This window comes from Coptis chinensis, chromosome 6, assembly GCF_015680905.1.
Source record: "Coptis chinensis isolate HL-2020 chromosome 6, ASM1568090v1, whole genome shotgun sequence".
NCBI classification, from domain to species: domain Eukaryota; kingdom Viridiplantae; phylum Streptophyta; class Magnoliopsida; order Ranunculales; family Ranunculaceae; genus Coptis; species Coptis chinensis.
This window is the reverse complement of record NC_141461.1, coordinates 13,348,931-13,363,793: the sequence shown is the minus strand read 5'-3', so window position 1 is coordinate 13,363,793 and position 14,863 is coordinate 13,348,931.

Below are 14,863 nucleotides of genomic sequence, written 5' to 3'. Positions count from 1 at the left end.
ACAATAAACATATATTCAATGAGTAATACTATGAAATGCAATAGCAGGTCCGTTTTAAACTTCGAATAAGCGTCCTTAAGTAGGTCCTCACATAAATGTCAAGACAAAAACCACTCGATTTTTCCGCTCAAGTTTAAGCATCTCCGGTTAATGCGGTGAGCACACTTTACCTTACAATCTCAATGACACACAAGAAAGCCGGAGTCGATCAAACACATCTGCCACTTACTATCACACTAACATATTCCTAATTGAGCTAGAGGTCTTTATTAGGTATTGCGGGGGTTAGGAGATGGTTTAAGAAGGAAGAAAATGGATATTTAAAAAGAACAAGTCTGAGATAATAGAGTCTTCGTATTATGTAACTAGAGAAAACATTGTTTCTTACTTTCGCTTCTACACTTTGTTTCCATCTTTAGCCATATTTTTCTTTTTCTTTGGTTTTTTACTCCTTTGATTCTATTTTTTTTTTTTTTTTTTTTTTTTTTTTGGAGTTCTAACTCTTATCTTCTTTTATTTGTTTCTTTTCTTATTCCTTTTTTTTTTTATTTGGATGGAAACTTTCTTTTCTTATTTGAAGCGACTGACAAATTCTTGATTTCAAAGGTCTTTCTCTTTTCTATTCTTCATCTTTATTCTCAGACTTATTCAAAGAACGGGTAGGCTGATTTTTTTTATTTTTTTTTATTTGTTTTTGTAACAGGTTAAAGGATTTGCAGTTTATGAAAGGCTAAGGAAAGGCTCAGAGGGGCGACTAGCGGAAAATAATTTCATAAGGGTTGAATTTCTAGCTATATCGATCCAAAGAGGGCCTAAATTCTCGCTTAGGATATGGTATAGTGATCAAGCAAGTGGACGTGTGATTTCTCTATCCAGATTTTACTTCTCCCTTGTGTCATTTCTCAAATGTTTCACTCATATAAGGCTTTAGGCTATATTCTCACAGGATTTGTAGAATAAGTACTCTGGCCTAGATTTCGGAAACTTGCTGCTAACAATCATAGATACTCATGTAATATATTTATAGATAGATGCAAAGATTATTACCTACATATTAACCTAAGTTTCTAAAAACTATTCTAATGCAAAAGCTACGTGGGACTTCTAGATTATTAAGAGCATAGAGAAGGAAAACAATACCAATATTCCTAAGTGTATAGCATAAACTTTTTATTTTTATTTTTAAAATTTTTGATATTTTAACTAGAAAATAAGTGCATATTATACATATCTATATCCTAACAGATGCCTTAATTACACGTGTTTCTATGCCCCAAACAAGAAGCATGCTTTGTCCTCAAAGTATTTAAAATAAAGAAGGTAGGGAAAATACGATTGAAGCGCTTGAACTTCAAGAACATCTGCAAAACAAAGTTATAACATACTAATATAGGAAATAAAAACTGACGCAGCTCTATAGGAGTTCCACCCGCTATGGGGTTAATAAGAAATAAATTGTTTGGGACATAAGCAGACACTAACTGAAACTAAAACTTACCTGCACTCCCGCTTACTCGTCCTCTTCCTCATCATCCGCAAAGAGATGAGGTTCCTTCTCGTCCTGCCACACCATGATAACTTGCCAAGCCCGTCGCAGTGTGTCATCTACTTGTGCTAACCTGTCGAGTGTTACTATGTCTGATGGGGTGTAAGGAGCAACCAAGTGAGGTTGCACTTGCCATCCCAGTCAAGTCATGACTCGAAAAGAGCGAACCACCCAATTGGTGGGTCTCATGACTTCGACCCTTTTCCAATCCGTGAACTGGGTACAAAATTCAGGTAGGCAATTGAGCATGATGCGGCAAACTAAAACAGGCATAAGAAGATATTTATGCCTCATGCTTTGGGCTCTCTTAAGATTAGCCACTAATACTTGGGAAATGTCATATCGGCGACGTCCCTCAGCTACAGCAAGGAAAACGTCACCAGCGGTACTATTTGCAGAGGTAAAATGCCAATCCCCTAAAATATTCATCAGGATGAATAACATGGTGGTGCCTACATTTAGGATTGCCGGGCTACCAAGGGCTATGTTGTAACGCCCTTGGTCCATTATACGAAATACCCCTCCCCCATAATACTCATGGAAATATGTATAGTCATAGAGGTAGGCATTATCGGTCATATATCCCCACGTGTGAATAGGATCAGGTATTGGTATTCCCGAAACTAACGCTACGACATACTTATTGAATTCTAGTGGCGTGCCATCTACCGTGACGGAGAATTCTTGTTCTCCGTCTTGGTTACAATAGAACTTAACATTATTGTAAAAAAAATCAATAAGCTTAGGTGAATACGAGTCAGCGTCACTTACCAGTAGATGCCTCCAGCCTAACTGCAAGATTCTTTCGCATAACCAATGTCCATAAGTCTCGCTTCCCAACAAGTGTTCGAAGGACTACTCTGGTATCACTATACTAGGAGTCATCACAAAACTACTTTCTAGAATAGGTACTACTATCCTGGAACAACCCTCGGAAAACTGGAAATTTTTGGTGCCCATTGTGGGTCGTATCGCAGTGCGCAAAGCTATGCTCGATGGGCGCAGGTTGCGCTCTGATGAATTTCGAGTTCCAGGCACTTGGGCGCAGGTGGCGCTCGGGTTTGGGCTGGCTAGGGCGCATGTCGCGCTCAGGGTAGAATTTCTCTGACAGTGCGTAGGGCGCAGGTGCGCTCGAGGAGCTGATAGGCCAAAGTGCGAAGGAAAAATAAGGTAAAGGGGAGTGAAACATGAGAGATGAATGTGAGATGTATTTGGGGTTGTGAGTGTAGAATGAATGCAGTTTTTATAGGTTTTAAATTGCTAAAATGAATCGGGAAGTTGCCAAAAAGCTTTAAGGCAATTGCCAGAAATAATAAAATTTCCAAAACCAAAAACGAAAACAACTCATATTCTTGATTCTAAAACAACCCTAATATCTTTTAAGCTGAATTTAGGATAGAATCTGCCTAACTCATCGAGATTTCATCCTATCACAATACCTATTCATGGCGATGCTCATATCAGCAATATTCTCAACCTTCACTCCAAAACAACTTCTAAAATGGATGATCATATAGCGAATTATGCCTAGCTAAATAATACCACCCCCAAACAAATCGGGAAGGTGGGATTAATGATAAAAACAATGCATAATTCGAAAATATTTTTACATTAAAATTGAATTTTGTATTAAAATTGAATTAAAACAACATAACACAACCAAATTCAAATTTGATTACTGAACTAATATTTTTACATTCGAACTAAATAAAAATAAATACAATAAAACAAATCAACTCATCAATCCCTAAACAACGCACTACTGGTAATGGAATCCGCATGAGAAGGAGATGGCTCTTGGGCTTCCGAAGGGCCAGAGCCATCCGTCCTACGGCGACGACGCTCGTGCCTAACGGTTGCTCCTCGGAAAAGAACCCCCACTGGGGTGGAAAACGTGCAATCATGTCATCTCGGAACAGGCGCTGAGCTTCCATCTCAGCCCTCGTCTGTTCCCACGTACCGCTCATCCTCGCGCATGGCACGAGTCTCAAAGTTATGATGCATGGCAGCCTGTCGAGTCTGGAGGTCTTCACAAATAGTATTTAGGGAACGCATGCCACGATGAATCACAGTCATGCGTTCTGTGTCCGTCCTACACCACTCCAAAGCATCGGCATCAAAACATGTCGTGTCATCCTCATCCTCCGAAATCGGTCTCGTCGGCTACCCTCTCTTTCAGGCAACCTCCAAACTCGTTGGATACACTCGTGATAAATATATGAGGATTTCGGTGCTCTTTCAGGCAAATCCTATCAGACCTTGGAGTCGCTCTCAGGGTCATCATGATTTTCGTAATCAAAACAGGGAGAGGTGCAATACTCTTCCCCACTCCCCTAATCATGTTTCTCAAAAACTCCACAATACAAAACTCATACTTCTGCTGCTAAAGTATCCATAGCACATGAAGGCAGTTCAGACCTATGTCGCTGACTTTCTCCTTCCCTATTACATTCCTACTAATCCACTGAGCTACAGCCAGCTGGTTGGTTCTGAGAGACGCTTAGCGAACACAATGCGAGCTCGCATTGTAGTTCCCTTCAGAAATAGTTGTGTTCATTAAAGGTTCTACAACAGTAAACTGGGAATCCTGTAATGTGGGATCAAGATGGTGTCGAGGCGGAATGCCTAAAATCTCAGCCAACAACCCAATAGTAATCTCTCTCCTCCTCCCAGCCACCTTAACGAAAATTCTATTCCCATCCAACTCCCTCGTCCTGTAAAACTCTCGGACCAAATCTTTGTGGTAAAAATCATCTGTCGAGTACCACAACCCACTCCAGTCTCGCCTAACCATCTCGTCACCATAAAACGGTGCGAATTGGTCAACAGTAAATGCGTGCTCGCAATATGCGACGTCTTTGAGACATTGGAGTTTTGATAAGTGTGTTGGTTGGAATAAGGTAGGGAGGCGTGTTATAAAACACTCTAACTAAAAAATAATGGCAGGAGGCGTGGTGGTGGGGGTGGCAGTTCGAAAATTTTGAAATTCCGGTGGTTTTTGGTTGTTGAAATCGGTGGAGGTGGTGGTGGGTGTAGGTAGGAGGAGATTTGGGGTGGGTTTAAACTTGGGGCGTGGTTGTGTTTAGGTTTTATATTTATATTTATTTTATTTTAGGTTTGAAGCTTTGTAAAAATTTTTTTTGTTAATGGCGTTTTGGAAGAAGAGGAGGAAGAAGGACGCGATGCGTTCTTGGGTTCACTGTGGGCTTGACCCAAGCCCAATTCGAAACCCATAAAAAATTCATTTTTTAGCGCAAATTCAAACTAAAATTGCCGCTTCGTTACCGGTCCGATTTTTGCGAATGAGATATAAGAATGATCAGGAGAGAATTTCCAATCTAATAATCCATAAAACACTTTATTCCGACCGTGGGTGACATATAAGAACATAGAAAATGTCTCGAAATGCGTGCATGACGTAAGTTATGCGCACGAATGAAATCTAACTTAATAGAAAATGTCAATCCGAATCGTAATACGATTAACGGTCTAAACAACACAACTGAAAAGTTGACCAATCCAGGACGGAAACGAACACCCCACCCCCAAACAAATTTTAGACATAGAGTTGAGAAAATTTGTTTTTTAAAAGTGGGTATTTTAAAGTCAGATTCCCGAGACTTCTTAACTTACTATGTTTGTGATTTTAGCAAGTTTTTATTTTTTATGAATAAAATTTTAATATAAGAAAAACAAGAAAGCATTAAAAGCATAATTCACACCATAGAAGGACATGACTCAAAACCCGAGAAAACATGCAAGAGTGGAAAACGTGAATTATGTTAACCGTGGACTTAAGATCCGGTACTTATAGCCACACACTCCATAGGGAGGGCCCGGTTATCTTAACGGTGTACTTACCAATATATGGAAATGAAAGGAAGCACACCAAGCAACAAAATGAGTCGTTTATAGTTACTCGAGACTTGAACAAATAACTGGATATATATATATATATATATATCCAGCAGGTTCCATATATCAACAACCTAAAAAGTTGTGGGTTTTTCCATAAATAAATAACATGGAATGCATTCCCAAACAGAATTAAGCACCAAGATTTCCTACGTCGCAACCTAGTGGAATGAAAGCAAAGTCTGATAGACCTCGAACATAATCGAGCATGCACCTTCTTTTTCATCTATGAACGAGGGGTTATCCAAGTGAATGAGTGTGAAACAATGGATGGTTGTGGATGATATGGTGGATAAGGATAAGTATTAGAAGGAAAGAATGGAAAGAATGAAAATGTTGGTTTAGCACAACCCTCATTCATGGTGTGGGCAGGAAGTGTCTCAATCCTGAAAATGAAGGTGTCTAGTGTCGTTTCCTTGGTAATTATTTTCATATTAGGAGGATTTAGAAAATCATTAAGCATAGAAAAAGCAAGAGGGTCAAGTGCAAACCCTAGGTTCCGTTGAAAAGGTGTAGGATGGGGTACATTGATGGAAGGTGAATAATGTGAGGTGGGTGAATGGTTATCAATAGGAGGGGACTCTCGAGGTGGCGAAGAAGAGTTGCAAAAGAGTTTAAGGAAATCTTCCTCAATTTCCTCAACGTCCACAGAGTCCTTATTAAAGTTGGAACTTCCAAAGGAAAGGAATTTGTGCATCTGATTATTTGGAAACTTGGTTTTAAAATAATCATGAGCTAAACTCTCGATCATGCTAACCTCTCTATCGATATTGATATCAGGAACCTGTGTGATCTGTTTAAATACATTGACCTCAGCGGAAAGATGGCCAAAAGATAAAGACATCGAACCATCGCGACAATTTATAAGAGCGTTGGCAGTTGCCAAGAAGGGGCTCCTTAAAATGATTGGGACAGAGTCATTAGCGACTTCTGTATCGAGGATAACAAAATCCGCAGGATAGTAGAAATCTTGAACCTTAACCAGCGCGTTTTCCACTACACCCTTAGGATACTTGATAGACATATCAGCTAATTGCAACGACATAGTTGTAGGTTGCATTTCTTGTAGACCTATTTGTTTATATAAATAATAAGAGAGTAAGTTAACACTCGCTCCCAGGTCTAATAAAGCAGTGGTCGTGTGAGTATCTCCTAAGGTGCATTATATAGTAGGACGACCAGGGTCCTTGTACTTTACTATTCCATTATGTTCTGATAAAGTTGGAACATGTTCAGTGAGAAAGGCGTCTTTTGGAATATTTGTCATACGCCTAGTAGTGCACAACTCCTTAAGAAACTTAGCGTGGTGAGATAATTTTTTAATTGCGTCGAGAAAGGGTAGGTTAATCGTTAGATTTTTGAAAACTTCCCTAATCTCGTCAAAGTTTGTATCTCTTTTTAACATTGCTAATTTCTGGGGAAACGGTGGTTCCTTACTTTGTTTAGCGTATGGTTCAACTGGATATCTAATATTTGCTTTTTGTTTCTTAGGTTGTGGTTTAACTGGTACCTCTACAGGGGTAGGATCTTCAGTTTCTGTTTCGGTATCTAGTATAATATATGGTGTAGGAACTCCTTGTGGGGTAACTATAGACATCGTTACTTTGTTATCCAACACTCTACCTGAACGGAGAGTGGTGATGGAATTTATCTCTCCTATGTTTTCATTTTTGTTACTAGTATTACCGTTTACTTCAAAGGCTGTGTTTGGTGTTTTAGGATTAGGTATCGCTTGTCTTGGAAACACACCTTTGGGTTGTACCTTCTCTTGAGCTAACTGCTGTAAGGAAAGTTGGATGGCTTGTAAAATATGTTGTTGAGTTTGCATAAAGGTATCAAAGCGATCCGGTTGTGCAGTGGTATTTATTACAGGTTGTGTGACAGGAACTATGTCACATTGATTATTTATGGATAGGTTGTGATAGTTATTATTATTAACCGGAACGATACCTCGATTTGCATTATAATTATTATTGTTATAATTATTATAATTACCCTGACCTTGTCCTTGTCGTGGTTGAGCTTGATTGTTATAATTATAATTACCCTGACCTTGTCCTTGTCTTGGTGGACCTTGGTTGTAATTGTTTGTTGGCCTATCATTTGGGTTAAACAACCTTGGAGGTTGTTGATTATTTCGCCAACCGAAATTAGGGTTTTGTCACCAAGCTGCATTAGGTTCGCTATTAATGGAACAAACATTATCTTGTTGTGATTGTTGTTGTTCATATGCGAACGGACAATAGGAGTCGGGATGCTCTGGACTCAAACAGAAATTACATGGATTGGAGTTGACATTCATGACGGGGATATGCATTTGTTGGACAGAAATAGCCTCTACCTTTTTAGCTAGAGATTCTATTAAAATTTTAAGTTCCTGATCGGGTTTCATCTCAAACATACCGGCGGCTTTAGCTGTTGTAGAAGAACTAGCGGAATGGGAGATATCATCACTACCCCCAATGATTATTCCGCTTAGTCTGATCTTCTAAAAATTTATAAGCCTATGAGGCTCCTTTACTTAAGAAACTACCCCCATTCATTATGTCAAGGACTTCTTTATGGTGGTGTAGAAGCCCATTGAAAAAGGCACGAACTAACATGTCTTTCATTAGGTTATGGTGTGGACACTCTATAAGTAGGTCGGTGAAACGATTCCAAGCCTCTGAAAATGATTCATGAGGATTCTGTCGAAAGAAATGAATCTTGGAAAGCATTTCATTGGTCTTCAGTGGTGGGTAAAAATGTTCCATAAATAGTTGAACAAGTTTAGCCCACGAGTCCACAGAATTAGGCGTTTGGGCAGTTAACCAAGATGCTGCCTTATCGGCTAAAGTGAAGGGAAATACCCTCAGTTTAATTTTTTTTAGCACCAACCGAAGGATGGTGGAAGGTAGTAAGGACTTGGTCAATCCTACGCATGTGCTGATAAGGTTTTTCATGGTCTAACCCATGAAAAACGGGTAACAAATTAAATATATTCGGGGGGATTCGGAAATCCCCCACTGGGTCTAATAAAACGACGCAAGATTTAGGGCTATCGCTCAAGGCTTTATAAAAGTCCGAGAGAGGAGACTCTCTTTCTTCAGCCATAATCTCAGGTGTGGTGTGTGGTGTGCTAGCTAAAGGTAAAGTGAGTGGTATACTAGAAAGGCGTGTTTGTTGACGTTGTCGGTTAATTATGTTAGGTGTTTTTCTTTGGCCTGACCTTAATCTCATGCAAGGCTAAGACCAATCTTAATTAAAACAACAACACTCCAAACAATCCTGATATGCTAGTATGAACCTCTAACAGAAGATGCGAGGTGTGGAAGAAAAGAGTACCTAAAGTCTCCTTGCTTCGCTTATGAATAGCGTCTTGTTTGCGCTTGCTCAGTGTATATAACAAGTTAGAATACTGAAAAACTTGAAAGAAATGGAAATTTGAACAAACCTGTGGAAATCGGGTCGTTTCAAAGATAGGGCTGGTGCCCTCGAGAATATGCCTAGACAGGCGGTGGCTTCGGGCAAAAGTTGGAATTCCAGTGTGGCGCGGGGGTGCTTTGTCTTTTGCCTTGGTAGGGTAGGCAATGTGGCTCAGCAAAATTCGAGATTCCAAGCATGTGGAAGCAGGGGTGCGCTCCACTTTGGCTTGCCCAGTAGCGAAAAGGCCCGAAAGTAATTTTTCGTGGAAACGCGTGCAAATCTGAAACGCATAAACCCACAAAGTGAGAATCCAAACAAGGGTGGGTGGGATATGGGACTTTGAAAAATTATCAAGTCTACAGAAAACAATACTAAAGTGTACTAAGATAGCAGCGGCACCATTTGATAAACGTAAAAATAATAGTTTACTACGAAATGAACGTTGAAACTCAAAATGTAAGAAAACTAAACTAAATTACGCGTTGCTAACAAAGATTTCTATACTCTCAATTCTATTGAAATAAAGTGGAGTAAAAAGTTCGTTCCACTCTCAGTTCCTTAGTATTGAAGTTTTCTACAATTGACTAGTAATCCAAAGTTTAATAAGAGCAATGGTGGAGGTTTTATACTATGACGTGAATTCGAACGACAAGATACGAATAACGAAATGACATATATAAAGATGTGGACTTTACTACTTTTAATTAACCAATACTTCAAATCTAATTAATGACTAAGAATTGAATAACAACAATGGAAATTAGATCTAATAAATTGAAATGACAAAAATTGACTATTTTATTTATCTAACTAAATGAAGAACAATGATTCAAAGGATTAATCTAAAACAATGAATTGAAACTAATTAATTTAACTAATTGAATTCAAATAAAACTAGATCTAGAAGCTATTTTAATGGCTATTTTTTTACTCTAACCTATCTACCCCTCTAACTTAAGTGCTAAGTCTTATTTTATACAAAGGAGGAGACTAGATCCACAATTTCGTGCATGGGCTGAGGAGCCATGTTTTGGGCCGGAAAATCGAGCCCAAAGCCCAATTTCTTCAGTCCACAGAGCCCGTTTCAGCTGGCTTTGACTTCAGCAGACTTTTTGTCCACTTTTTCTCCTCTGATTTGGTCAAGACTTAGACTATTGGAAAGCTCTTTCCGAGCCGGTCGATTTGATGTAAGGTAGGCCCAATTCCGAGGTCTGAGTCCAAAGATATGGTCTTCGGAAGTTCTGCCGACTTGTGCACTGTTTCTTCCCGTGTTGACTTTTCAGCTTTTGACCGGGCTTTACAAAGGCATTGTCTCCTTGAATCTTGGCCTTTATCAGAGAACTTCATATCCCAACCAACCCTTGCTCCTTTATCTCGCCAAAGTGGCACATTTCTGCACATAATTAACTTTACTGCCTGAAATACATAAAAACACGTAATCAGCATTAACTCTTATTTATTACTCACATAATTGGTCTAAAAGTATGATTATTGAGGGGTTAAAACTACAGTTTTGGGCTCTTATCAATAGCCACCACTAACCTTGTTAGTGGGTAGTGGTTTGGCTATTGCCTAAACTTTTTTTGCTTTTGGAGCAAGTTTCGGATTTCTGTTTCCATTAGGTTTCCTATTCTATTTCTGGAAACTGACTGTGACTCTCTATATAACCGGGACTATGCGTCTAGATAAAAAATACTCACAAAAACATATCTCATAAAAACAAAACCCAAGCTTCTCCTTCTCTTTTTACTGTCAGCCGCTAGAGAGAGTTATTATGTCGTTCTAAAGAGAAGTCTAATTAGTGCAAAACCAGCCTTCTATAACCATTGAATCCTGTGATGAGAAGACATCATTGTAGCATTTCTGCACCAGTGGAAGGGGCGAAATCTTTCCTTAATAAAGGACAGTTTTATCGACGCATTGGTTGTTCACTGTTCGTCTATTGTTCCTTCTGTTCTACTCTAGTTGCTGTTTTCATACAACTATTCTAACAATCTTAAGGAAAGATTTTTGTAGTAGAACAAAGGAGAGTGCTTTAATACAGCAATCAAAAGATAAATCTTTTACGTTGAGTTATTGTTTTGTTATTAGGTTATGACTTTAGAAATTTTATAATAATTTTGTTTTTGTTAAGGAAACCAATTAAAGATTGAATCTTATTTATCTTTTGTGGTTTATCAAACCCTATATGGTTGTAGACCTTTCTCCTACGTATGTGGAGTCAAATATGAGATTTCTATCAAGAAAAACGTTAAAGTTTGTCTTTTTAATAGCTGCATCACTCATTACGGAAACTGCTATAATGTTCAGTTCAGAGCTCGGTTTTGCAATCCGCTTCTTGTGTTGGATAGCTGTTTCAAAGAGCTTTCCAATGGTATAAGACTTGATACCCAATTTATCCTGAGCTGGTTTAGTGTTACAGTTCTTTTGAACTATTTTTCTGGAAAGAGGAAAATATGGTAATCCGGTTTTTCAATCGGTTAGGTATCATATTCTTTCACTCTTTGCAATTCTTTTAGTTTGATTATATGATGATATTCTTGCCTTAAGTTGCATGCTAGTTTGATTCTTAGGAGGAAAACCCCTAAGCTTAAACTTCTTTAATAACTTAGTCAACATATTATACGTGTTTATCACTAAGTTATTAATTTGTTTGACTAGTAGTTTTATACTAATTTTTCCTTGTACATATGTAGATGTATGTAGATGGTCTAAGAGAGACCTTAAGATAGTTAATATCAACCACACTCAAATCTTGAGTAGTAATTATAATGTATTCAATGCGTAATTGCTTACCTCTATTGAGTGTACGTGTTGTTAAACGATGGTTATAATTGTAATGTTGTGAAAATACATGTTAAATGAAGTAACTTGTAACTTATATGTAATATAGCATATGTTAAGGTTTTGTTGCATGCTAACTTTAGATATTAATCATCGTGGATTTACTTTGAACTTGATGATAGTTTATTGGTAAATTTTTCTAGTTGAAGACAATAATAGGTTGAACCATTAGATGTTGTGGCAGTACTTGAGGTCTTGTTGATAAGGTATTCTATCTTACTTGAGCTCATGTAAGGAGAGGAGGTGGAGTCCTTAGTTGCTTTGTATATTCAGTGGCTAGATTTGATTAATATCGTATACCTTTTGTTGTGAGGGGTACAGTTAAAGTTTACTTTCCTGAACCTATGATATAATATTAATCATGTTTGGCATGAATGCATTATTTAACATTGGCATGAAGCTTAACCATGTCATATTTTATTAAGTAATGAGCATCGTTGTCTACGAGAGAAAACAATATGGGAAACAATCAATATCCTCCTAAACCTAATTTAGTTAAAGAGATGTAAGGCTATAGATTGTCTTCTTAGACAATATCCTCTAGTGACTATTTTAGACAAGGAGATGTAATGCATGTAGATTATCTTATTAGGCATTATCCTCCTATGACTATGAATAAATAGCCAAGATGATCTACAAGTGCGTGGATTGTCTCATTATGTAAGTTGGAATATCCACGCACTTGTAGATCATCTTGGCTATTTATTCATAGCCATAGGAAGATAATGCCTAATAAGACATTAATGTTGAATGATGAAAACAAGAATGATAATGATATTATCTTGGGTAAAACCCTTTTATCTAATTCTTTTATTCTTTAAAATTCATTAGAATCATTTGTGGATTTCCTTTCATATATATAGCATGAACATAATATAACTATGTTTAATATGATCCATAATCATAGACTTGAGTAAAGTATATTCTTGTCATAAGAGTGCATATTATTATTGTTGTTTCGTTTAGTGTTTATGGTATAATGTGTTTTGCATGTAAGTTTGATAATGTTAAGTAATTATTGAACTGTGGGGGTTGTGACCCATATGCATGACAATGTTTTACCATAAGTTACCTCACAAGATAACTGGAAAGACATTGACCTACAAAGTATGGAAAGGTCTTGGGCCTATCAAAAAATGCTTCAAAATGTGAGAGGTGCCTTGCCAAGGCTATTGTGAATGTATTTAAAAGAAATAATTATTTTTTTAGACCTAGAACTATCTAATATATGTTCATTGGTTAAACTCATAATAGTGATACTTGTTTTTAGTTGTCATAAGTTTTTAACAATCTTGTAGATACCACACTATTATTGAATGTCTTATATGCTAATTTTATTTGAGGTTGTGCTTTCTGTGAAATTGACATAGAGTGGTTGAATATTCATAATGAACTACATAAAAGGATCCCATAATTTCTGAACAAGAAATTTTGAAGACTATCAGTGAGTATATCCACCATTCACGGTGATGACGTTTACATGTTTTTTAAGGAAGATTCATTAACCTATAAGTATGTTGTCTGTTTATGAGAAATGTCCTTTTTTTAAGGATACAACTCCTCTAACTGGACTCTTGATTTACACAATCATTAAAAGGAGGTAGTTAATCTAACTCTTGGGGGATATATAGGTTGAATTTGGATCTTCAAAAGGAAACTAAAACGTGATAGTTGTATTGCAAAATACACGGCTAATAATAATAGCCAAGGGGTTTCACTCAGAGAAAATATTTATACTATTTTGGAACCTTGCTCATGTAACTAGAATTTCTTCTTCATAATTCTAAAGACTCTAGTTGAGTAGTTGTGAGGAACTACAATACCAAGTTGTACCAGGTGATGAGCTTAAGGTATACAATTTAGTTAAATCTTTGTATAAGTTGATTCAAGCACCTATAAATGGCATAATCAATTCAACAACATATTGGTGTCATATGGATGTCAAAGTACCGTTGTTGATAAATATGTGTATTTTATTTAGAGTAAAGCAAGACATATGTGTTAATCTCTCTTTGTTTAGATGGTTTAATATCATGAGTGCTAGCATTGAGAATGTGTATGAGACAGAGAAATTCCTATTTGAAACACATAATAGACCGTTATTGGAAATGATAGTTCATTATGTTGTTAAACTCATTTCTATAACTACTATATTCAGTCGTCAAGATGTTGACGTTTGAATATGGTTGAATCCCACAGCGTACCTTAAACCAGATTGGTCGGATGGTATAAGGGAATGTCGGGCACTACATAATTGAATGACTAGTGAATATAGGAATTATAACTCATGTTGGTCTCATTATGTTATTTTAGCACTTAGTAGAAATATTTTCATTGAAAAGTATGGGTATTACGTTAGTAAGACTGTGTCAACACTTCTTGTGGCAGATATCCATCTTATGAAAAATAATCTACTGGCGTTTTCTCATACTAAATATGTCAATATCATTGGTAGTCTATTGTACTTGATGGATTATATATGTAAGACATGACATTGTTCATTGTCCTTATAAGGAACATTGATATATATTGTCAGATTATCCAATTACTATAGCAGAGCCATTGATTATGGACTGATATTTAGTAGATTTCCATCATTGTTAGAAGGGTAATATGTTATAACTGGATCCAGTCATGTTTATGTGTTTACTTTTGGTAGAAATTGAGTGTCTTGGATATGATCCAAGCTAATCGCCTTTTTAAAAGACATGTGATGATGCTGAGTAGGTTAGCAACCTCTTGGCAAATCTTCCCATTGGCTCTAAACAGCCTCCTAATATGTATATGTTTTGCAATTGTCTCATTGCAATAGCTAAGACATAAAAAAATATGTGCAATGGGAAAGGTATACATATAAGTTTGAGATATAACTTAATCAAGCAGCTCCTAGAGATTATATTAGGTTGGACTTAGTTTGGCCACATGTCTGACCGCACCACTTATTTGGAGGCAAGTGGTTATACGTCAAGGGAGATGGGACTTATGCCCATATATAGGGCGACACTAATGGCAACCCTACCTATGTGATTGGAGATCCCATGAAGTAGGTTCAAAGGAAAAAACAAGTCACTTTGTCGACCTGCAGTACTATCGTCTTATTTTTATGAGACCTCCCACCCTATGGCGAGATGGTACTATAGTATACTTTGTATA